This window comes from Lissotriton vulgaris, chromosome 3_2 (assembly GCF_964263255.1).
Source record: "Lissotriton vulgaris chromosome 3_2, aLisVul1.2, whole genome shotgun sequence".
In the NCBI taxonomy this organism is placed as follows: domain Eukaryota; kingdom Metazoa; phylum Chordata; class Amphibia; order Caudata; family Salamandridae; genus Lissotriton; species Lissotriton vulgaris.
In genome coordinates, this window is record NC_141690.1 from 77,749,276 (window position 1) to 77,774,922 (window position 25,647).

The window sequence follows — 25,647 nt, forward strand, 5'->3', positions numbered from 1 at the left end:
TCTGGAAATAGCATAATAGAGGGTCCATCGCCAATCTGTGAAGCTCTTTGGTATACCCATTTTAGCCAGTACGGCATGCAGAAAAGGCCATTCCACTGAGTCAAACTCTTTCTCTGCATCAAGAGCAGACCGAAAGGCGAGAGAAGCCTTGCGTTTTTCAGCGCGTAATCGCTGCTGCCTGCTGTTTATTTTGCACATGCTTCAGTTTTATAGCTTTTAGCTCGTGCTCCTTTTAAATTGTTGACTAAACTTTTGACTTTGCCTACCTTGCACTTTGGCCTAATAAGGTCAGGACTTACCACTGAGCTCTCTGTTTTATTTGTACCTGTCTCCGCTTGACCGGTCTGAAGCGGAACGAGCCGTTTATTTCAGAAGGAAGAGGACACACCCCCTGACTGGCTCACCTGATTTCCAGCCGGGAAGGTGGAATCGGGATTTTTCCTGCGCCACCCAGCTATTTTACTCAATGCTGAACCGGACGCAGAGCATGAGGTGAGAGAAGACTTGCGGTTTGCAGTGCTTAATCCCTGCTCCCTCCTGTTTATTTTCCACGTGCTTCAGTTTTTATAGCTTATAGCTCGCGCTTCTTTTAAATTATTGACTACACTTTTGAATTTGCCTACCTTGCATTTTTGCCTAATAAGATCAGGACTTACCACTGAGTTCTCTGTTTTATTTGTAGCGGACACCCCCCTGACTGGCTCACCTGATTTCCTTCCGGGAAGGTGGAATCAGGAGTGTTCTTGCGCCGGCCAGCTATTTTACTCAATGCTGAATGGAACCTGCAGTGGATGTGCGCGCCGCCGGCATGCCAAAGGCAAGTCCGTCTGTGCCCGTCAGCGACCGAACGGGGCCGGGGGCAGTTCATTTTGCCCATTTCTTGGGATATTCAGCAAGGGAGCTAAAATCACTACAGGGTCACCCTCTTAATAACGGCATTACTCGTAACATCTTATTGGAAAATGGTATTTCCATTCTTTCCCTGGAATTTTTACAAAAGCTCCAGGGACCCGTTCCTCACCACCACCTCTTCCCTCACAGGTTTTTGATAACCCCAAAATCCAGGAATTTAATGGTTTCAAAATTTGCCATTTAAACACTCGCTCTATGGTAAGACACCAATTATAAATTTTTCAGCTCCTGGATTCTGAAAAGCCAGACATTTTCCTCCTTATTGAAACATGGCTTACAGAGGAATTTGCACCTGAAATATTAGTGGCATTACCAGACAATTTTTACATTTTGAAGGCCAATCGTCCCTCAGGAAAAATGGGTGGTGGGGTTGCTGCCATTATTCGCAATGGTCATCAGTTCACCACTCTTAAGGTTACTGGCCCACCCTCAGTCGACAGCTTAGTCCTGAAATTGGAATCCCCTACATCTTCTTTTTATTTTGCCCTTTTTATAGACACCCCAGCACATGCCCATGTTTTCCCAGGCTCTAGGTGAAATGATATCTCATCTCATCATTAACCATGCCAGAATACTAATCATCGGTGATTTCAACTACTGGTCCAACAATATCGGGAAGGGCCACAGCTCAGCAGAATTGACAGACCTCTTAGTTGGGATGAACTGCACCCAACAGGTAAGGGGTGCCACACATATAAAAGGGCATACCTTAGACCGAATTTGGACTGCTAATCTTGAAATCTCTCCCCCCTTGATCTCCCCATGTATTTGGTCGGATCATCATATTCTTACTTTCACCATCTCAGTTGCTCCCCCCTCCAAACGTGAACAGAAAGCGAATCTATGGTCACAAAATTGGAGACATGCGAATATGGATCACTTTAGCTCAGTTTTAAATGACATTTCCCCCTCCACTCAAGAGGTATTTCAGACCCAGGGCGAGAGCATCAAGCAGTGGCTTGAGCGGGCAAGTGACTGTGTTGCTCCGCTCAAGGAAATAAAAGTCTTGAGACCCCATGATGCTCAATGGTTGTTTTCTGATAACTTAAATAAAAAGAAACTCGCAATAAGACAGGCTGAATGCAGCTGGAGGCATCACTATCATACTAACAAGAAGGTTATTTATTCAAACTTCCTGAAAGAATATAGAAATTAGATCCCCCATTCTAAAGAAGAATATTTCTCTCATTAAATTCTAAATTCAACCAACAAATCTAGAGAGATCTTCTCCATTGTTAACAAGCTCTCTAACCCAGATAGGGTCATGGCATAGTCCCTATGTGACTCCCTTAATGTATATTTCACTGAGAAAATTGCAGCCGTCAAGGCCAGCATCCCTTCTTCTATTCCGGTTACACTCGGTTCAAATACTCGCCAAATCCTAGCTTGGATGGATCAATTCCCGCTGATTTCAAAGGAGACTTTCCTCGATCTATTGAAAATGCTTAGATCCGGCTCTCCCACTGACTGCTTTCCCCCTCATGGACTTCAAAAAGCTTTTTCTATCTGTCCTGAACCCCCTATCTCATTTCTTAATAAATCACTCTCCCGTGGCATTGTTCCCGAGATATTCAAGAGTGCAGAAATTCTTCCCATCTTGAAAAAACCAAGAACGGATCCGTTAGTCCTTAGCAAATATCGCCCTATGTCTCTGCTCCCCTACTTGGGCAAAGTCCTGGAGGCCTATGTGGCAAACTGTCTGAGCTCATTTGTTGAACATTCCCAAGTTTTAGATTCCCACCAAGCAGGTTTCAGACATGCCCATTCTACAGAATCTGTCATACTGACAGTCTTGGATGAACTTAGGAGGGGAGCCAACAATGGCACTCCCCAGGCCCTGGTCCTTTTGCACCTGTCAGCTGCATTTGACACGGTCGATCATACTATTCTGATCAACTGTGTGAGCAACGCTGGGATCCAGAGTCAGGCACTGAAGTGGCTCCATTCTTTTCTAAGCAACTGGTTTCAAGGGGTGTGGCTCTGTAACTTCTCTTCTAAAAAGAGGGAATTGACATGTGGGGTTCCTAAGGGTTCCTTTCTTTCTCCCCTCCTTTTTAATTTGTATCTCTGTCCTTTAATTTGTTCACTGAGGGAAAGGCAGATAGGAACGTACAACTATGCCAATGACCTTCAATTGGTGTTTGACATCAATTCCTCATCCTCCTCAGTATCCTACTTTAAAGACATTATGATAGCGACTGAATGAATACCAACCAACTTAAGTTGAAACCAGATGAGACTGAGCTGATTCTCACGGGTGGTGCTTCCAACCCGTGGCACTCCAACTTTTGGCCAGCCTCTTTGGGAAACCCCCCTGAGCCAGTTAGCTCTGCTAAAAGTCTAGGAGTAGTGATCTCCAAAGACTTGTCCCTTAACGCCCAGATTGACTCAGTAGTTTCAGCTGTTTTTTTCCAACAGTGGAGAATAAGAAAGATCAGCAGATTCTTGTCCAGGGAAGCTCTGACCTTGGTTATCTTAGCCTTGGTTATGTCCTGACTGGACAATGCTAACTCACCGTATGTTGGCATTCCAGCTTATCAACTGAGACGCCTGAAGCTTTTTTCATTTACCCAAGTGGCAGCACGTCAAACACCTTATGAAGAACTTACATTGGCTACCGGTGGCTGAGAGGTGTGCTTTCAAGTTGGGATGCACTATCAGTATGGATGTAGATATCAAGTATATTGTTTAGTGAGTGAGTGAGTGGGTATTTCTTTTAGGGGTTCATGAGAAGAAGATACAAATCGGGCTTTTGCCCAAGTTTGAGCAATCTGAAAAAACTGTGTACCATTTGTAAAAATTCTTTTTGCAGTACTCAAACAAAGTGTATATAAGGAAATATTAAATGAAAAAAACAAAACAAACTTTATTAAGTAATTCAAAACTGAAAAAGTGGTTTTTGAAGGCAAAAGTCTGTTCCATTGCTTTCTAAACTAAGGTTAAATAAGAGTGCAATATTGGCATTTTGTTTAGTTTATTGTTATTAAGGCGTGGCCTTGCTGCGCACAAGCCAAACCCTTTATTGTTCTTTATGCCAAGAGGATCATGGCATGTAAACTCTTTTCCCCATTATTATGCCGCCTCTGAGTCCGCATTGTTAACACCCTCCAGCATTCATTAGGTGCTCAGCAGATTCTGTGGAGGCTGCGTAGAATACCAGATGCCGCCACCAGGTCGGGTCGTCACACGCTCTCGTTGCAGCTGCTGCATCACGCGCACTGACCATCTCGATGCCCGTAGATCCCCAGCCTTTGTCCAGCTCTGGAGCCTCTCCAGATGATGTGGGTACCAGAGGGGCCTCCTGATGCAGAATTCTCATGGAGCTCAGGGCAATCGTGCTGGGTTCCGGTCCCGCTCATAAGTGCTTAAGTGAGGTATTGTTGCTTTCGGTGCCACTTGCATCGAGCCCGCAGTCCATGGGCGCCATCTTGCTTTCCGGGTTACTAATTGTTCAGCTGTCGATTTGGGTCTCATTTGTCGATTTTGCAGCAGTTCCTGGCTCTGCTGCTGCAGCAACTATTCTGATACAGGAATTGATGTTTCTGGAGAGTGTTGGAGTTGCTTACATGCAGCTCTGCTCCGTGGAGTGTGGGGTCCACATGGAGCTTCAGATCGAAGTGGCCATTTGGGTCACCAATCCGTCTATGCCCCCAGGAGTTGCCATCTTTTGTCACAAATCATTAAAGCTTCAAGTTTTATCTACTGAATGTGATGCAAGTGGATGATGGGTAATACTTAATGCCATGATACATAATAAACTGGTCACCTTTTTTAACATCTATGGACCAGTCAAACCTGATCCAGACTTTTGGCACATGATTAAATTAAAATAGTCCTCTATCACTAATCCCAAAATCATTGTTGCTGGAGATTTTACCAATTGGCTAGATCCTTTTTCCGACAGGAAATCAAATTGTAAATTTAAACCCGATAAATCTCATGAAGGATTTTGATCGGCTATTGCCTCTCGTCCGTCCACTCTATGATGTATGGAAGACAAGTAATCCTGATGAATATGAATTAAAAATGTTCTCTAATGTTCAGCACACCATGTCACGTATGGATTATATTTTGGTTTCAAAGTCTCTACTTTCCTCCATCCAGTCTTTTTTTATTTCTGACCATGCCCCTGTCTCTCTGCCTCATTTGATTTGTCCCTCACTACTTCCAAGCATGCCCGATGGAGATTCAATAACTTCCTATTATCTGACCAAATGTACGTTTCAGAGGCTTCCTCCTTTATAAATGAATTTTTCCTGTTTAACAAGTCTAATGATTCTTCTGTCCATAATAACTGGGATGCCTTTAAAGCCTCCTTCAGAGCCTTTACTATTGCCTATACTACCAAGAAGAAAGAAATTATTGAACTCCCAATACCTATCTTGTCTCCAATGTATCAAAACTCTTGAACACGCCTACTTCATGTCCAAGTGTCCTACACACCTCCAGGATCTTGTCAAGGCGATGTCCGATTTAAATAAATTAGCTACTAATGATGCTAGCAATATTTTACTTAAAATACAATTCAAATATCATGGGGGTCAAAACAAAGTGGGTAGAATACTGACCAATTACTTAAAAGTGAAAACAGAAAGCAAAACCATTGGTCCTATTCGTAATACCCTCAATGACACTTTACTACACTCTGACTCTGACATTATAAATGCTTTCCAGTCCTATTATAACTCACTATGTATGGATGATACTCATCCTTCTGAAAACGAAATTCTGTAATTTTTGGATAATCTTCCTCCTCCTTCCTCCATAGTGGATGTCATGACTCTTCTTGAATATGATATTTCACTGCAGGAGATTTTAAATGCCAAAAAATCTCTCAAAAAAGCCAAAGCCCCTGACCCTGATGGCTTTTCTATTGAACTTATCTCCTATTTGTCATCCTCTTTTGCTCCTCATTTACTTGAGCTTTTCTCCTCTTTTATTTCAAATTCCAAACCTGAAGGCTCCTTTTTAGATGCTCTAATTGTAATCATTCCCAAACCTGATAAAGATCACACCCTATATCAAAATTATCGCCCAATCTCATTAACTAACTATGACTGTAAAATGTTTGCGAAAATACTTGCCTCTAGGTTAGATAATGTTATACCTTTGCTCATCAAACCCGACCAGCCTGGCTTTATTAAAGGTAGGCTCTCTTCTGAAAATGCTAGAAAGTGCTCTTATATTATTACACTGGGGAAAAAATATCCGGACCCTCTAGCTGCATTATCCTTTGATGCTGAAAAGGCACTCAAATGTATAAATTGGAAATTCATGTTCAAAACTCTTCACTGGTTTGGATTCAGCCCCACATTTACTTCATTTATTAAATTAATATATTCAGAACCCGTTCCTGTGTTTGTGCTAATGGTTTTTTATCCCCGTATTTTAGTTTACATAGAGGTACCAGACAAGGCTGACCCTCTCTTCCCTCTTATTTCTTTTATGTCTTGAATCTTTTCTTGAACGCATTAATCACATTTCCCTTATATCAAGTTTTTAACACAACTCCCATTAAATTAAATTATCTGCCTATGCAGATGATATTTTGATCTATCTTTCAAAACCTACCAATTCCTTACCCCCTTTCTACAGGAGATTGAATTGTACTCCCAAACATCTGGCTACAAATTAGACTTCTCTAAAACTGAAGTCTTACCTTTAAACTTTTTGTGTTACCAATAAATGCTTTCTGACACCAACTTAAACTGGTGTCCATCCAATCTCAAGTACCTAGGTGTTTGATTTTCACTTACCATTTTCCAAATTCTTTCCCATACTTTTAAAGCACTAAAACGTAAGATTCAAAACCTACTCAATTCTTGGCCCCCTCTCTTCTTATACTGGCAGGGCAGATTGGACACTGTCAAAGTGATGATTGTTCCCCTTATCCTTTTCTTGCTTTCTATGATACCCTTTAGAATTCCGAATCACTATTGTAACCAAATTAACTCTCTCTGTACTAAATTTTTATGGAACAATAAACCTGTCCCCATTGATGTATCTAAGTCAAATAAACCAAAAACTGAAGGGGGTGTACGATTCCCTAATTTTAACTTATACCATACTGCTTTTCTAATGAGACAATTATACGCTCCAAATAACAGTATGAAGATTCACTGATACCGTGCTGAATTAATTTGGAACGCTCCTTGATGCATGAATTCTCTATTTATGACAAATGTTTCATGTCCAATTGTACTTTTATTTCCAAATACTCCATTTTAAAATACTCCCAACACTTAATACACTCCTTATTTACAGATGGCTCCAACTTTCATCAATCCTTCCTTGCCTCTTCCATTTGATACAATCAATGTATTACTTTTTGCCACAAATCTTTCTATTTCAAATGCTAGTAAGAAAAGGATATTTTCTATGTCCACCAACTGGCATCTCGTAACTCCATCAGACCCTTTACTACCTTACAAGAATGCTATAATTTACTGTCATCATACACATCCCGATTCTCACAATTAGCACTGGAACTTCAATTATTCCTAATATCCAAAGTTTTTGCTGATGACTCCATTCCATTTACCCCCTTGACTCCCTTGTACAATAGCTCCACTGACTTTTGCCCCAAAGCTTCATTTATATACAAACTTTTAACTACCCCTATAACTGATAGACAGAAATCATCAGTTGAACTAGCCTGAGAACAAGAGCTCCTGATTGCCCTCTCGACTCAAAGATGAGATAAATTATGGTAACATATTTTTACCACTTCTACAGCTGCTAACAGCACTCAATCCTTATTTTCCTATACAATAGAGTGGTTCGCACATCCATTTTTATTCATAAGATTAATCCCTCTTGCTCTCCCCTTTTTTGGTCTTGTCTTTCATCTGATGGCACACTGTTACATTTAATTTATTACTGCTCTAATGTTTTTAAATTCTGGAATTCCATTTGGTCTACGTCTTCTAAGATATTTCAATGTTGTATTCCATTATCAATTCAAAATGTTTTTCTTGGATCCATGTCTGATGATTTTTGTGACATCTCTTTGAAGCTGAAACTACTTGATCTTTTTATTGCTCCTGCTTTGAAAATTATTTTAACTTGCTGAAAAAAGATAATTCTAAAGTTTGTACATCAACATAGTGCAATCTTATTTGTAATGTGCATAGAATTTCTACTGTTTCAACATTAACGTTATCTAATCCGATTTACACTGGCTTCCTTTCACTTTTTATTTATCTTCACACTCTTCTTTACACTAACCCTCTTTACTATCTTCCCCCTCCCTTCTTCTTTTCTCTCCCTCTCTCTCCCCCTCTTTTCTTTCCCATTCTCAGCTGTAAAAAACACTCTTATATCATTATTTGCTTTGTTATGTACCCTTACATATTTTTTATTTATTTTTAATGCGTAAGGTTGTTTCTCTTCATGTACTTTCGGCATTCAGATAAGAATATGTTTTACTATTGTAACATTTGTGAACATGATGTCTTTATTATACTATTTCTTCACCTTATGCCAAATGGAACTTTGGTACACTCTTTTTATATCAATAAAAATGATTTAACTAAAAAAAAACAAGTTATGTGCATCCAAAACTGATTTTTTTAATCACACACGATATTTGCAACAACAGCGCGACCACAAGCACAGCCTCCCGTGTATCATGATGGGGACATCACAATGACTGATGTCATCACAAAGATTGGTGGAAATGATGTATCAGTGAATCATTATTACACATCGTATGATACTGAGATTCTGATAAATGTTTTTAAGGAGTTATTTATAAAAGGTGTTATCTACTGTGATGGTTAGAATTAATTATATAGTTATAATTTTTGTATGTGGTGGGGGCTTTAGAATTCCTCCTTTTCCTTTCCACTTTCGCGATGTGTCCGGGGGGGGGATCACAATTACCAATGTCATCTCTACCTCCGGCATCAGCGTGAAAATGGAAAATAGGTTTAAGAGAATGTTGTTCTAGAAATACACCGGAAAAACATGAGTTTGAAGTGTACAGTAATAAACCACATGTCTGTAAAATACTGTAATATGCATGCATATATGTGTTTTAGACTTTATGGAAAAGGCGCAATCGTCAGGGTAACAACATTATTGTGACATCCCAGAATAACCGTGAAAGCGGGAAATAGGTCTGAAAGATGGTTTTCAAAGAAACTAAGCACAAAAATATGAGTTTAAACATTTGAAAGAAGTATTTATATAGTAATATGTGTAGTGCAATGCTCAGAATGGATTTTTGTGCATATTATTTTTGGATGAGTTGGTGGCCAATGAATATCTGCTTTTCTTTTCCGTTCTTGCAACGTATTCGCAGGGAACCTGACGTCATCACAAAGATCCCCAAAAACTTATGAAAAGAATCTTTTTAAGGAAAATTAACAATGTTTCAGGTACGTGGGTGGCTCTGAATAGAGCCTTTGTGGTACTTGTGTGTATATGGCTGCTACACATAAGGCCGAATGCAGAGTTTCGGGTTACTCAGAAACACTCTGTTGCCTTCCTCTATATAGTGCACTCCATGAGTTCTATAAATTCGTGCATGTCAAAACGCAAATTGTTGTTATAGATGCAGCCTATGCAATGGTCACTGAGGAATGTAGAAATGTTTTATTGGTGGCATTGTCAATATGTGGACAGAATGGATTTGACCACTTCCTTTTCCGTCTTTGGCATATATTAGAGTACACCAAGACAGTGTGAGGGAAAAGCAACATTAGTTCTGCAAAGGTTTCTTTCATTCGGATTTCGAGCCCTTCCCAGTCAATGTGTCTGGCTCATTATTACCACAGTGCACAATCATGAGTTGAGGAGCTTGGGAGCAGTTAAAATGGAGGTGTTTTAAAAATAAAGATGTATTTCATTGGAAGGTAGTGTGTTGGATGCCGTAGCAAGAACTTATTACCGGTTGTTGTTAAAGAAAATAAATGTAATACAGAAATGGATATGCATTTAAATCAGTATGATTAAACTTTTTTGTTTAGTTAATTAAAACCATTAAAAAAATGAACATGGAAGAAATTTTAACATTACAGTGAAATCAATAAAATTTCTACATCGTACAGTTTAAATTGCAAAATTTAAAATGATGCTGGTAGGAGCTTTATCCAATTGTTTGTCATTAAAATAGTTAATAAAACTGAACATCTTATTTTAAAATATCAAGAGCTTTCAGCCGCTTTTCAAAGGCTATCAAGAATTTTATAAATTTGCAATTAATTATGGGGTCAGCTGAGTCTAAGGCACCAATAATGGCAGATCTACAGGTGCGTAGACCTTTGGCCTTAAAAATGTTCTTTAGAAAAAGTGTTCGCTCCTGGGTCAGTGATTTGCAGTGGCATATAATGTGGATTATATCTTATTTTGTAGTGCCACATAGTCGGCAGGTATTTGCTTCTGAGCGTTTCCAGACAGTTTTATCAGCCACAGTCGGTAGTTTAAAGAAACTCACTGCCATCAGCCTTTTTTTTATAAACACAGAGTATGTTGATGCAAGGTAGGTAGCCGGGATGAGATTGTTATAGCTGTTAATCACTGTCCATGCGTGGAAGCGGGCGGCAAAGATGGCTTTATCCGTAATTAATGAATGAAATTTGGCCGCTTTTTTTAGGACCTGTTTAAAGGACGTGAATGGTAGGTTTTTTTCCCACAAGGTTACCATGCATGTTTGCTCCAAAGCGCCTGTCAGATATTTGTTTGCGGCAGAATTTTGTTGATTTTCTAATTCCTGCCATAACAAGCTGTCCAAGGTGTTATTTGTAGAGTTCAATTTAATTCTATACCATACTCTAATGCTTGTGTAGAGTCTACCGAGTGTCTCGTTCATCAGGCCAAATTCTAAACGCGTCTGGACAGGAGAAGTTGAGCGTGGAAGTTGCAAGACCTTCTTGTAGATTTTTGCAGTAAGGCTGTTTAGGGTTATGTAATCCTTGCCCTGCATGGCTATGCTTGCATAGGATAGTGTTGGAAGTACTTTGGTTGCCATCACTGTTATTAGAGGTTTCAGCGAGGGGCCTTGCAGCTTTTTTGCCAGTGAGCTAAGTGCGAAAATTAGTGCTCCGGCTCTCTGCTTCATATAGTTTTTTTGGGCGTTCAGAGTGAGCTTGTCATCGAGGTAGTATCCTAATTATTTATAGTGTTACTCTTTCAAGTGATTTTCCCTCAAATGATATGTTAAGTTGCACAGTACGACGGTTGGTTATTGACATAGTTTTTGTCTTAGAAGCAGTAGAATAAAGCACAGCTGCTGTATCTTATTTGGAAGTAGCAGGTTCCTTCTAGATTTTCCTCTGAACTTGTGACCTACTGGTTCCACTGGTTTGCTAGGTACAATGAGCTCAGAGTGTATTGTTGGAAGGGTGTTAAAGAGACAGAACATTTTTGTTTAAAGTTGAGGAGTGATGACACAATGTAAGTAATGGCAAGTTTTAATTTCCAACTCAGGACTATGTATAAACTGTTGTGCAGTATGTAAATATTCGGAAAAATTATGCTAGATATAGGTTTGAACTCTCATTTTCTTTGCAATGTTTCCGCAATCATCACAAATATATCACGAAAATGCGCCAACAGGAACCTCGTTTTGAAAGTGAGGGAAAGAGTTCACAGATGATAACCATGCACAACTGGAGATGCAGTAGTCTAAAATGAAAGACATGATTTCATTTGCTGCCTTTCTCATGATGATAGAGTGGAAAGTTGAAGAGGTTGCCATTTTAAAGTTGCTTTGTGTGAGAGTGGTGTACCATTCTTGTGCTTAGTTTTTAGAAATGTTAACAGTGTCAAACCTATTCAGAAAGAGCACAAACAACAATATAACCTACAAACTTAATTCACTGGTATGTATATAACTTTATAATTATTTTAAATGTGTACATTATAAATGAAGATGTACATGTGAGTTTGATTAAAAGGAGTATCACTGTAATGTGCAAACAATATATGAGAGGAACTGTATCTATTTGATGGTATGTGTTTAAGAGGGTAGTGGTGAATGTTTTGTGAAGTAACAGAAACATGAATTAGTGCCTCTTTAGTACTTAGTATATTTCATTGACAAATAACAGTATAGTCTTGTGAAAAGTTGGAATGAGGAACTAAGAATGTTTTAAATGTCTAAACATCATGTGCAGAATAGATACATCTGTAATTTGTATTGTAGTACTTCTAGTAACATTATTGAACATGAATAGTGTAGTGAGAAATAAAAGATAAGAACATGTTGTCCGCCTGTATAGTAATTAGAAAGAAGTACTACTTGTTAGGTATGATTTAGAAAGTGTTTGTCAATGTGTTTTTTAACTTATATGACCGCTTTACATGTGCTTAGCAGGTGAGATATGGTTTTTGTGATTGCACATAGCCATATATACGGTATTGAGTTTACTAAAAGATGTAGAGACATATACATTTTTGGAAAGATGGCTTGAAGGTGTACATCTATTACGAAATTGCATATATATTTATATGGTGATCTATGTTCAGTAGGGCTGATGAAAATGTCATGTAGATGGTGAGGGTAGTGTTTTTCTTTAAACATGATCTGTTTAAAATTGAGAAGGCTTAATAGTGCAGAATGCCTCCAGAGTTCTTGTGCTACCTTCATTTTAAGTATGCATTTTGTTTGAGATATGCTGAATATGTTTTCGAAGCAGAAGAAGTATTTGAGAAAGGATGTAGGTATGCCATTCACAAAAGGTGTTATGCTTCGAAAAATGTCAAAATCTTGTTTTCTGTCTTAGAAATGTACTGATGCATGTGCATGCTCAATAACAAAGAAATGTACGTTTCTAGAGAGCCATGTATGCAATTATACATCAAGTGTGATACCTAGATTTCAGGTAGTTTGATACTGACAGACAGAGATAACCAATGAGTAAGATGAGTAAGATATAAAGTGACAAGTGTTATATATCTAATAGGAATAAAGGTACTGTCACAGTCAGTCAGGTAGTATTCAGGCCCTCATGCAATCACCCAGCCACTACTCAGGCAGTCATCAAATCAGTGATTCACTATCCAAGGAGTTATTCAATTACCCAGTCACTACACATGTACTCTTGCAATCAGGCAGGCAGAAAGTATGTAGTCATTGAACTATGTAGGCACTACCCATACATTCATCTAATTACCTGGGTACTAACTATTGACTTATGCAATTAACAAGGCTGTAACTATGCAATCATAATAACATTTGTGCAGAAATTATGCAGCCATCTGAACACCCACTTACAACCCATGTAGTCACTGAAATACTGAGGCACCCGCGTGCACTGATAAAACACTCAGGCTCTGCTCATGCTCTTATCTAATTACTTAGAGAGTACCATTGCAGTAAGCCTATCACCCATCTAGAACCTATGCAGTCATTTAATTACTGAGGCAATAGGCTTCTACTAATACAGTCACCCCAGCAGTAAACTTACTTTCATTCAATCTCTGATCAATGGAATCATGCAGTCACTCAGACACCAGTCATGCACTCATCTAATTGACCAGGCACTATTGATGCACGTATTCAATTCTCCAGGCACTACCCATGTAGTTATTTAAGCTTCCAGGCACTACCTGTTCACTCAACCAAAAAGAAATGGGCAGGATCCAATCACTGAAGCACTATTCATCCAGTCATCCAATAGGCTAGGTGCTATGCAGGGGTTTTAACAATTGTGTATGCTATATCCATGCACTGCATGAATCACCTATATACTATGTATGCACTTTTGCAATCATCTATGCACTATAACCACACTCATGTATTCATTCCAACAGTATCTATGCATGTATTGAATTATTGAATCATTAGTCACACACTTGTCGAATCATGCAGACTCTACTTATGCACTCATCCAAACACCCAGATACGAGTGGCATTCTCATACAAATACTCAGGCAGTAGGTATGCAGACATGGAATGACCCATGGGATTATGACATAGTCAGGAAATCATCTAGGCACTACTTGTATCCTCAGGTAATCACCTAAGCACCACCTATGCACTCATTCAACCATCCAGGGAGTAGTGATGTATTCAACCACAAACCCATGTATGTACAAGTTTTACTGAGGAATATATAGTCTTTAGACAATATGGGTGATAGTTTTACTACAATAGTACACTACGTAATTAGATGAGTGCATGAGTAGAGCCTGAGTGTTTCATCAGTGCACTTGTGTGCCTTAGTATTTCAATGACTGCATGGGTTGTACGTGGGTGTTTAGATGGCTGCAATGATTGTATAGTTACAGCCCTGTAAATTTAGTGATATATTTAAAAAAGTGTAGAAGAAGGAAAGATGCAGTGAAACTGAAAGAACGAGTTGAGAGAGTAGTTAATTCGTCTTTAGCTTTGAAGAGGAAGCTTTCATTTTGATTCTACATAGAATGAAGACTCCTTACAAAATAGTGTTGTGCATGAGGAGAAAAAAACAGAAAAAAATATTAGTGAATAAAAGTAACTGTTGTACAGTTTTTAGTGAAGAATGGTTACATACTTCTTGTACAGAGGCTTTCATTAATGAAGAAAGGTATCTCCCGGATAACAGATTAGTTCATGCTATTGATTAAAGAGGACAATGTTATAAAATGAAGAATGGTAGCCCAACAGCAAAACAGGTGATGGTACCTAGAAATTTAAAAGAAGTTATTGAAGAAGAGGTATACAGAAAGTGTATTGATATATTAAGAACATTTCTAAATATCTTTCCAAGGGGAAGTTTAAAACACAAAATAGGTTATACCACTCAACAATACGACCTTTAGGTAGGAGGCTGTATTATGTGAAAACTCCTGCTTTATGTTAAGTAGAAATTAATAGAGCACTTTTGCATGGTAGTGGGGCAGACATAGAAAATGTCTGTTGTGATATGCAGTTTTGTTACTTTGGTCCTGAGCAGGATTCTCGGGATAAATGAAGAGTTGTTAAAAGAAGGAGTTCCAGAACAAGATACATATATCACAGTTGATAGTTTTTTTTGCTTTTAAAAAAAAAATCTTTTTATTATTTTAAAAACAAGAAAAAGAATAGACATATCGGGTGCCATACATTCAAACATATTAATCAGGTGAACAGGCATAAAAACAGGATAGATGCTGAGCAATAAAAGAATAACTGAGACACCTACGCTAGTGATTACAAAGCAGGATTTGCGACATAACAATCTACGACCCAGCTTAAGCGCAAGCCCTCAGAGTCTGTCCACCCATAGAATCAGGATAGCGAGAGAAGCAGGCACCCAGATACTGAAATATAGTCAAAATCAGGATATTTCACCAAAATCAATTGCAAAAGAGAAACTGAAAAAGAGTGTGAAATAAGAGAAACAATGAAAATGAAACAAAGACAAAACAATAAACCCATCCCCCAACCCTGCACCCCTGCATATGGCTATCGCCTAACCCCAACTAGCAGCGTGCCTGTCGCCCCAACTAACTAAACACTAAAAGTAGAAAAAAGTGGAAGAGGAGAGTATTATACAGGCTCCCGGTCTCCTTTTCCCCGCCAGAAACAAACAACCCCTGTAGTTACCAAAAAGCAATCAGGAGTTATGAACAGAGCAAAACAGGGGAGGTGTTAAACACAGTCCAACTTCCCGCCAGCATAATGGTAGTAAATCCCGTGTCTTCCAAAGCCCTGAAATCAGACCCAGTCAGTCAATCTCATCCTTGGCCCTTCGATCTTGCATGTGAACTCTATCTGGTAGAACCACCGCAGTCACAGGAGAATCAAAGTGCGAAAGGAGTTCAATAAAGTTCAGACTGGGACAAGTCAAAAACGTTAAGTCATTGCAAACCTCAGCCGCACATAAGCTCTCCCTCACCGACATTAAGTCCAGGTGTTGTTTTCTCTGTGAACGTAGCAAAACTGCCAGGGAGGGAAAAGATGTTGTTGCCATCCGATCAACACCAATGGAAGTCTCCGGGAGTGAAGAACCGAGTAGAACTACCCCAGTCGGTAACAATGGTGGTTGCAACAATCCTTTCCGAAGCTCCAAGTTTGCAATTATTTATTTGCACACTGACCAAGGGCATCAATACTTCTTCCTGCATGGGCCCTCATCCTCCGTTACTATGTGCATCGTGGGAAACTCCGTTCGTGTTAGATCTTGCAATGGATCAGAGTCCGGACTCAGACGCTCTGTTTCAACAACACCAGCGATCATTTTGTGGACAATGGCTTCCAGATGTAAATGAAATGCCCCTATGGCAGCTAGTACGGTCCTCAACGACAGCTCATGCTTCGTCCAACCCATCTCCGCTCGGTCGATTCCAAACATGGTCGTGCTCCCCGGAGAGCCGGCTCTCTCCGGGGGAATAGGCAAGAGCAGAGCAGACGGCAACGGAGGGCGCCTTATCGGTCAAATGGCCGTGGTCTGTATTTCGCTACCGCGAGCGAGGACCCCAACCCAGCGGACCCCGGCGGCGTCAAACCGGGTCTCCGGGACGGGGACCCCCCCACAGCCACAGACGTATCTTGTTACCCCTTCTACAATATCAACAAGACCAAATGACCGCCATCAGAATAGGGCGAGGATAACCTCCACTGCAAGAGACCGGACTCTGCCTGAGTCCCACGGCCGATGTTGTTGAACTGTAACCCGGCTGGGCCAGTACTCAAGGCCCCGGCTCATAAGCTGAGTTAGGCAGAGATTCAAAACACGATACAACTCCGTCAATCAAGGCGATAAAAGTCTCGGGATTGCACCATCAGACTCAGCAACGATTCATCCACCTGGAGGTCGGGTGTAAAATCAGGATATATGACAGGATCATCCTGCTGAAGATGGAGGTCGGAAGAGCCGGGAGCCTAAGCGGCCATCTTGGTTGCTGGCGTAGCTCCCCCCCACAGTTGATAGTTTTGAAAAAGAGATTACAACATTTAACAGTGTTGTCTAAAAAAAGAGAGTATGTTTCTAAATGTTGTTGATGCACTTACTAGAAGATTTAAACACAGAATGTTGACCCATGTTTAACAAAAGTAAATAATGATAACTGACAAAAGTTACATGCGTATTTATTTGTCAAAAACTCTGGAGCCATATCTGTTGTAGTAGCCTGTACCTCCAAAGGGACTTTCTGGCTGTGAATTGTTGCTGCTGCCACTGATGTAGATGGTCCTCCAGCTTCCTTCTGCTTCATCGGCAGTTGCAGACATTTTATAAGATAGGTTTTAAGATGAGATAGCATGAAAATCAACCCACAAGAGTCCAAAAAAAGTCTACAGACAAAATCTACCACCTGCTCAGAATAAACTTCTGGAAAAGAAGTTTCAAGAAGGAGGAAACTTCCTATTTACTTTACTGAAAAGTATATTATGTAATGATATTCTTTAGTTTCCTGGTCATGTGATGTTTACAGTTTTGCAGCAGTTTTTAATTCCCCATGAGTTTGGGTAGCAATGGGTAGTTTGATGGGTGTTAGGTAGTTATGTGAGTTCAGATGTTGAGTTCTTTTTTTAAACTGTTCTTTCTTATAAATGTGTTGTTAAAAAAAAGTTAAAGCAATATGTTGCTAAACAGCTAGACTCACATTTTGTGTAAAATATGTCTACATATCTGTTTTTTCATTCTTTCATTTTAATTCATGGCTACTGATGTCATTGCTGTGAAGAAGCAAATGCTTTTTTTATTTAGTTATTTTGACAAATGAATACAAAGGGGAAAGTTAAATTAATATCTTACTAAATAGCTCCACTGAAACCGTATGTAAAATATGTCTGTATATCTGTCTTACACTTTGTTAAAAACACCTGGTATTCACAGTCTGTCATTAGCAATGGCAGTCTTGAAATCATTCATGCACCACCCTTGCAACCATCAAGAACGTCCTTTCTCCATCACTCTGCAAACGCATATCCTGGCATAGTACTAGTTGAGGGATGAAGTCTCCTTGGCAATTGAGGGTATCTGGGAGCCAATTATCCATCTTGTTACCTCCAGCAAGTTCCACACAGTCAGTTTGATAAGAGGTATTCAGAGGCCACACACCCTTCCTGCACCACTCTGCAAACACTTCTCCTGGCACACCACTGGTTGGGGAATAAAGTTGTCTTGGATGCTAAATTACCTTGAGGACCAAGAAGCCCTCTAGGTACCTTCTATGAGCCCTGCCCCCTTCTTCATCCTTCTGCAAAGATAATTCCTACTTAGAAAAAACATGGAAATTCACTGAAAAAAACAAAGGTTACAGGTAAGTTATAGCTAGGAATTAGCATTTAAGAAAGGTTAGAGGTAAGTTATAGCTAGGAATTAACATTTAGGAAAACGTAGAAATTCCCTGAAAAAAACAAAACTTATAGGCTGTTATAGTTAAGGAATAGAATTAAAAGTTATGCTGATATTTCACTCGTACAAACCCAGAGAAATTCAGCAGTTAAAGTTAGTGCCCCTGCGAGGCACTGCTTATGACCTCAAATATTACATCACTCAAAAGAGTGTCAGTGATATTACCGATGACATCACTGATGACATCTCAAATGATATCACTGATGACATCATCAAGTGCCTATGAGTGTTTGTATACATTTAGGAGTGTTAAATATATATATATCCCCAGGAGTATTGACGAATCAGTGGGTGTAAGAGTGCCTGTTTTGATGATTTAGTAGGTGTATGAGATCCTGTATCAATGAGTGATTAGGTATCTCAGTGAATGTATGGGTCACTGACTAGGTTGTCTGAATGTCTGTACCAGTCTGTCAGTTGGTGTCAAAGTGGCTGTATGGGTGGGTGAGTGGGTACATGTGTGGGTGTATGGGTGATTGGTTGTCTGAGTACCTGTATGGGTGTATGACTGTCTGTGTGGGTGGATGAGAGGGTGTGTGACTGCCTGTATGGAAGAGTGAGTGCGTGAAATAGTGGGTATATGGGTTAGTGTTGGTGAATGAATAGATGTGTCAGTGGTATACGGATGAGTAAGTGGGTATGTGAAAGGCAGTAATGGTGAGTGTTACAGTATATCAGTGACCGTGTGAGTGAGGGATTATGATAGTGGCTTTATGGGTTAGTGAGTGTGTGTGTGAGTATCTGTATGAGTGAATGGTTATATGTTAGTATCTGTATGAATAAGTGAGTGGGTGTGTATATACATTATTGGTAAGTAAATAGCTGTCTGATTGACTCTATAGGTGAGTGAATAGGTATGTGAGTAGCTTTATGAGTGATTGACAGTGTGTGAGTGGCTGTATGAGGGAATATACAAGAGGCTGTATTGGTGAGTGAGTTGGTGCACAAGTGGCTGCGTGGGTGACTGAGTGCATGTGTGTGTAGACCTATGAATCAGTGAGTGGGTATGTAAGTACGGGTTTGGGTATATCAATGGTTTCGAGAATAGTAGTTCTGAAATTGCAATGGGAGTATGAAAGATTACATGGGTGTGTGAGTGACTGTGTCAGAGATTCTGTGGATGATGTGATCAGTGATGTCATTTGCGATGCCATCAGTGATGTCATCAGTGATGTCACTGACCATGTCATCCCCCTACACTGCCCCGGGGACCACCACCTCCCTGAGGCACGCAATATTGAGATTTGGGACCCATAGCGTACCCCCAGCCCAGGGGACCACCACCTTCCCGGGGCTTTGAAATTGAGGGAGGCCCTGGGGACTGCCACTGGGCTGGCTCCTGCAGTGTCCTGGGGTGCCCACCCCTGGGACACTGCTGTATGCTATGGCAGGGCAGGATCCGTGCTGCTCCCACCCTGTCATAGCAAACTTGCTTTAGACTTTGGAAGTGAGAGCAGGGAAACCTGCTCTTGCTTCCAAAATACAAAGCGGATTGCTTTTCCACAGAAATACGTGATCCGGCGGGACCGTGGGGGCATTGGACCTCCCCTCACTGTCCCCAATGGTGAAGCCAGGGCCCAGGGGATGGGGTCCCTGGGGCTAGAAGTGGCCCGGGAGGGAGGCCACGTGGCCTGCCTCCCCTGTGAATATCATAAAAAAATAAATGGAGAGGATAGACCCGGGGGATAGGGTTCCTGGGGCCATAAATAGCCTGAGTAAGGGGGCCACACGGCCCCTCCCAATAATAAAAAACAAAAGGATGGCCAGGCCCCGGGGGATGTGTTCCCCGGGGCCAAAAATGGCCCCGGTGGGGGGCCATGCTGCCCCTCCCCAAATAAAAAATAAAATAAATAAAGGCTGGCCCCAGGGATGCAGTCCCCGGAGTCAATAGAGGCCTCAGGAGAGAGCCATGCTGCCCCCTCCTTAAAATAAATATATGTAGCATGCCCTGGGGGACGGTGTCCCCAAGGCAGGAATTGGCCACGCGAGGGGGGCCCATGATGCCCCTTCCCCTGTACATTATAAAAAAGGGGTCAGGCCCTGCGGGATGGGGTCCCCAGGGCCCAAAAAAGGAAAAAGAAGGTGGGCCACACAGCCCCCTTCTTAAAATGTTTTTTTTAAAAGCCAGCATTGCGTCTAGGTCCTGCCCCCTCACTGCAGCACTCAGCAAAAACACCCCTGGCGCATTGTAAGTTGGGGAATTATTAACCCTTGAATATTAAGGGTCCCTCGGAGCCAACTAGTCCGGTAGCTCCCGTATGTGCCAGAGAGCTGAGCTGCGGAGAGGTGTTCAGAGGAATGCCCATTTTTACACCTCTCTACAACACAGCTCTGTGGCACTTACTGGAGGTACCTGGTGGGCTAGTTGGCAACGCACCAGGGGGTGTAATTGCACAGTGGTGCAGGGAGGGGGCATGGCCTGATGTGACAAGTGTGCAAACAACTCCTTTGGCACGTTTTAAGTTGGGGAATTAAGTCCCTCTGAATCCTGAGGGTCCCTGGGCCCAACTAGCCCACCAGGTATGTCCAGTAAGCGCTGCAGAGAGGTGTAAAAAGGGGTGTGGCCTTCACCTTTCTGACACACAGCTCTGTGCGCTTACTGGAGGCACCTGGTGGGCAAGTTAGCCCTCAGGGATGCTCAGGATTCAAGGGGAATTAATTCCCCAAATTAAAACCTACCAGGGGGGTGTTTGTACAGTGGTGAAGGCAGGGGGCGAGGCCTGATGTGTCATGAGTGTACGTATGCAATCACTCCGCCAAAACCCTAGCACTTATAAATTCACCATGCACTCTCCTTGTAGCACTCTAATCATCCAGTCACTACCCATGCACTTATCAATGACCCATGCACTAACTCATGCACTGCGACAATACCACTGCTAATCAGTGTCACAGTGCAAGTACTCCCTATGGTAAATTGATATACTAATTGTGTTCTATGATTGGGGTATTTGATTTATCTGTCAGCCCCTAGTACCGTGCACCATGTATGCCCAGGGCTTGTAAATCAAATGCTGCTGGTGGGCTTGCAGCACTGGTTGTGCCACCCACAGAAGCAGCTTGTAAAGTGTGTCTCAGGCCTGCCATTGCAAGGCCTATGTGCAGTCTAGCACAGCCATGTCGACTTGGCCAAGTGCACCCACTTGCCAGTCCCTAAACCTTCCATTTGCTTCATGTTAGACACCCCTATGTTTGGCCCAAGGGCAGGGTGCATTTTAATCATAAGGTAGGACATGCTCTGATGTGCGTAGCATGTTCTAATAGTGAATTACAACCATTTTCATTTTTCACTATCGAAGGCTACCTGTTCTCATAGGCCAGAATGGGCAGTTAAGATTATTACATTCTTATAATCCTAACTGACTCAGGGAACATGGTAGAACTTCGAATTTAGAATGCCTGAACTCAGAAAAATAAAGTATGTCTTTTAGTAAAGTTTATTTTAATATTCTGTGTTTGCAAATACTACTTTTAGAAAGCAGGTATTTCCTTGCCTAACCGTTTGAACCTGCCTTTGCTGGGTTGTGCATTCCTTGTCTGGTTTGTGTGTGACAGGGCTGGGGAATTCCAGGAGACAGGCTGGGGCAACCCAGTGGTGAATAGAGAGATCTGCATCTAGTTGGGAGGGGGTGTTGCACCTGGGACCTGAATAGGGCTGGGCCTTCCCTATACAATGCTGGCTCCACCCTCTGTGGCTTGTCTGATGTCTCTGCCCTGCACTGTGAAAGGAGAGGAGGAATCATGTCAACAGAGTGCTCCAGATCTGTACCTTACCTCCCCTGTGTTGGCTCCACCTCCTGTGGGTCGGCTGATGTCTCTGCCCTGCACAGTGAAAGGAAGCAGAGTGTCATGTCAACAAAGTGCTCAGGAACTGGTTTGAACTAGGCAAAGGCCTCTCTGCCTTCAGAGAACAATGGATTTGGGGGTATAAATATTTGGACCCTGATCCCAAGAAATTAGATCACTTCCGGAACAAGAAACCTTCCTGAAAAATAGAAGAACCAAGGAAGCTGCAGGAGTTTGGAATACCCATCTGCTAGAGTGCTGTTTCCTGGGTTGGGCTGCAGTGGTTGCTTCATTGCCAAGGGAAAGGAGAAGGAACTTTGTAAGGACTTTCATCTACAGAATATTCTCCAAGGGCTTGAACTATGCTTGCCTCCTGCTGAAGTCTCAGGGACAAAAGACTTCACCCCCAGCTCCCTCCTGAATTTCCTTGCTGGGAATTCTGACTTCAGACACTTGCGTGCCGCTGGGAGCTGGAAGCGCGACGCATCGAGAAGAAGCGTGCCGCTGCTGCAGCTGAAATCATTGCAACGCCGGAGAAGTGAGCCTTCGTCGCATCTCCCTGGAAGCGTGTGTTCATCGAAACTGTCTGCGGTCGCATCACCGGAGAAGCGTGACGCCATTGAGAGAGTCGCCATCACATCACCGAAGAAGCGTGTCGCAGGGCCTGTCGCTGCTCCAAAGTACAGAGTCATCGCAAGGCTGCCAGGGCGTCATCGCATCATCATCGCATCGCCGCATCAAGGGCGCCATCTTCTTGCATCGCAACTGGATCATCGCATCGCATTGAGGCGCCATTTTCCGCACCGCAATAGGCCCCCAAGCCAAGAATCTACGTATCATCTCCGCACTGATAAGGCTCTCGACGAATCCCCTACTCCGCGCAAGCATTGAGGAAGGACGCAACCGTTCCCCCGAGTCATGGAACCGACGCATCTCCCTTTTTGCAAGCCTTTTGTTCACTTTGCGTTATGCATCAAGGTACTTTGTTGAGAACTTTGTCGCATTTACCAACAACTTTGCCCACCCACAGAGTAAACACACTGTAAGAGTGTTTGGCGGGGTGCTCCTTGTTGCAGTTGTATTTTAAAAAGGACATTTTCGCTGGCATTTACCTGGGTCCCCTTGACTGCCGTAATAATCTTTCCAGTGTCTCCGTGGGGGCTGCGAGGTGCAGAGGGGCGCGACCAAACATCAAGCAGCCACCAGCAGGTCTCCCCCGCTGCCGCTGCACTCTATCATCCGTGTGCAGCCGCCGAGGGGGGAGACCACAATCCCCAGCACTCCCCGCGGCTGACCTGACCGGTCCACCTAAGGATTTTGCGCCAGGCGGCGCTTCAAAAGGCGGAGAGAGGTGCTGTGGAGCGCGTGCTCCTTGTTGCAGTTGTATTTTAAAACGGACATTTTCGCTGGCTTTTACCTGGGTCCCCTTGACTGCCGTAATAATCTTGCCAGTGTCTCTGTGTGGGCTGCGAGGTGCAGAGGGTGCTACCAAACATCAAGCAGCCTCCAGCAGGTCTCCCCCGCCGCCGCTGCACTCTGTCATCCGTGCGCGGCCGCCGAGGGGGGAGACCACAATCCCCAGCACTCCCCGCGGCTGACCTGACCCGAACCACCTAAGGCTTTCGCGCCAGGCAGCGCTTCAAAAGGCGGAGAGAGGTCCCGCGTCGCGGGCTAAGCCCGGGCAAGCCCGGGCAAAGGGCGGGCCCTCTGTGGCCCTCGGAGGCCTGAGGAGGCCGGGCTGGGCTATCCCTCTTCTGGTTCCTTGGACATATGTAATTTCCACAGGATTAGGTTAGTCCTCTTCACTGTCATTGTTATACATATTAGGGCTCGCCCCTACTCTTGTACTACAGCTTACTTATTCGTTTCATTCACATTGGTGTAGGCTGTTTCCAGGATTGGCCCGCACATATCTAATATCTCAAGTGTGTTTAAGGGGCCTATTTTCTGAGTTTACCCGGTAACATGACTACTATCACACCTACTCCTATAGCAATATCACAAGCAGGTGGAGGAGATAAACAAGGAACATTGGATAATTTTCTTATTAGGACTTCTGCAGCATCCGATAGAGAGTTACAACTTGCCGAACGTAGAGCTAAAAGGCGTTGCTCTATAGAGCTCATTAAAAATAAACGCTCCTCATTGGGCCCGCTGCTGCAAGCTATGTCTCCAATACCTACAGTACAAGATGATAGTGTGGGATCTGACACTTTGCTCGGAGAAAGTATTCCATTACTACTTCAAGATGTTACTCCCCCTTCCAACCATAATTATGACTCGCTTATAAATCCTACCAACTCCTTAGATAATTTGACTTGTCAAACTGACATTTTGGTTGATCTTTCAACCCCACAAGTAGAGCACATTAATAAATGTCACAAACCCCCGTAAAAACCTACCACAACAAGGTCCTCCATCAAAAAGAAGAAGAAAGGGGGAAAGAAGACCACGGGATATTAAGACAAATGCAACAGATTTACCCAAAATTCAGAGTTTACCTTCAAATATTTCTACCTCATTAGTGCCAGGGACTGACTTTTCTCTCCCTCAGACTAAATCTCCGCTGGTTTATTCAAGTGACGATTTAATGGGCAACTAAGAAAAACTAATTAGATCTTTTATATTGCCCCTGGTAGCAAGCCTGCAAAAAATACACCAGCAGCTGGAGCACTTAGAGCAGGTAATCGATACAATTAATGTAGGAGCCCAGATTTCCCCGGTACCACCACCGGTTCCTATTACACCTAGCACTATATCTCCCCAAACTGTAACTGATCAACTAGCAGCAAAAGCTAAAACTAAATTGACAAAACAAAAAACTCCTAAACCTCCAAAACCAATACCTACAGGAAAATCCCCGCAAAAGATAACAACCACTATAAAGGGGACTCAGGCAGGTTCCAAACCCAATCCCCAGGAAAAATCTATAACCAATCCCATAGAAAATTTGTTTACTAATAATGTACGGGAAGATATATTAAAGCCATCCTATTCAAAGAGATTTAAAGTAGACTTACCCCCAGAAGCAGCCCCACTAGTGGTAGTCCTTACTGGAGTCCCGGCTCTGGAGAAAGGCAAACGCGAAAGTCACACACAACTAAAAAATAAAGTCATATTCTGGCTTAGGAAGAACCAACCTCTTCCTCCCAATATGAATGGCGAGATTTTACACGCTAGACGCCTTCCCTGGCTTGGCCCAAGCACAAAAAACATAACAGGGGATATAATTATAATAAAGTTCAGGGACGCTAGGGTTGTCAGATATATACTAGACTGTTTCCCCCACGCGGACAGAAATGCCATCACAGCTCGTGATCTGATTTATTTTTATCCCAGAAACTTGATAACCTTCCCTTATAATTTTAGCCAGTCATCTAATTACCATGATGAACTTCCATCACTAGCACCCCGCCAAGAGGAGGGCTGCTATGGGCCTCAATCTAATCATCGACCTGATCATTTCGATTCTTTTTTACGATTCCAGGAAGCCCGCCCTAGACCTTTACCCTTACCTCCTATTGTAAATCATAGACCCCACCTTACCTCCAAAATGATCATTTTAGGCCCTTAGGTACCCAATATCCTCCATCATGGGTACATTTTCAAAGACAGGATTACAATTCAGTTTATAGACAGTCCACTAGGCCATTCCTGACCCCCACCTATAATCGATTTA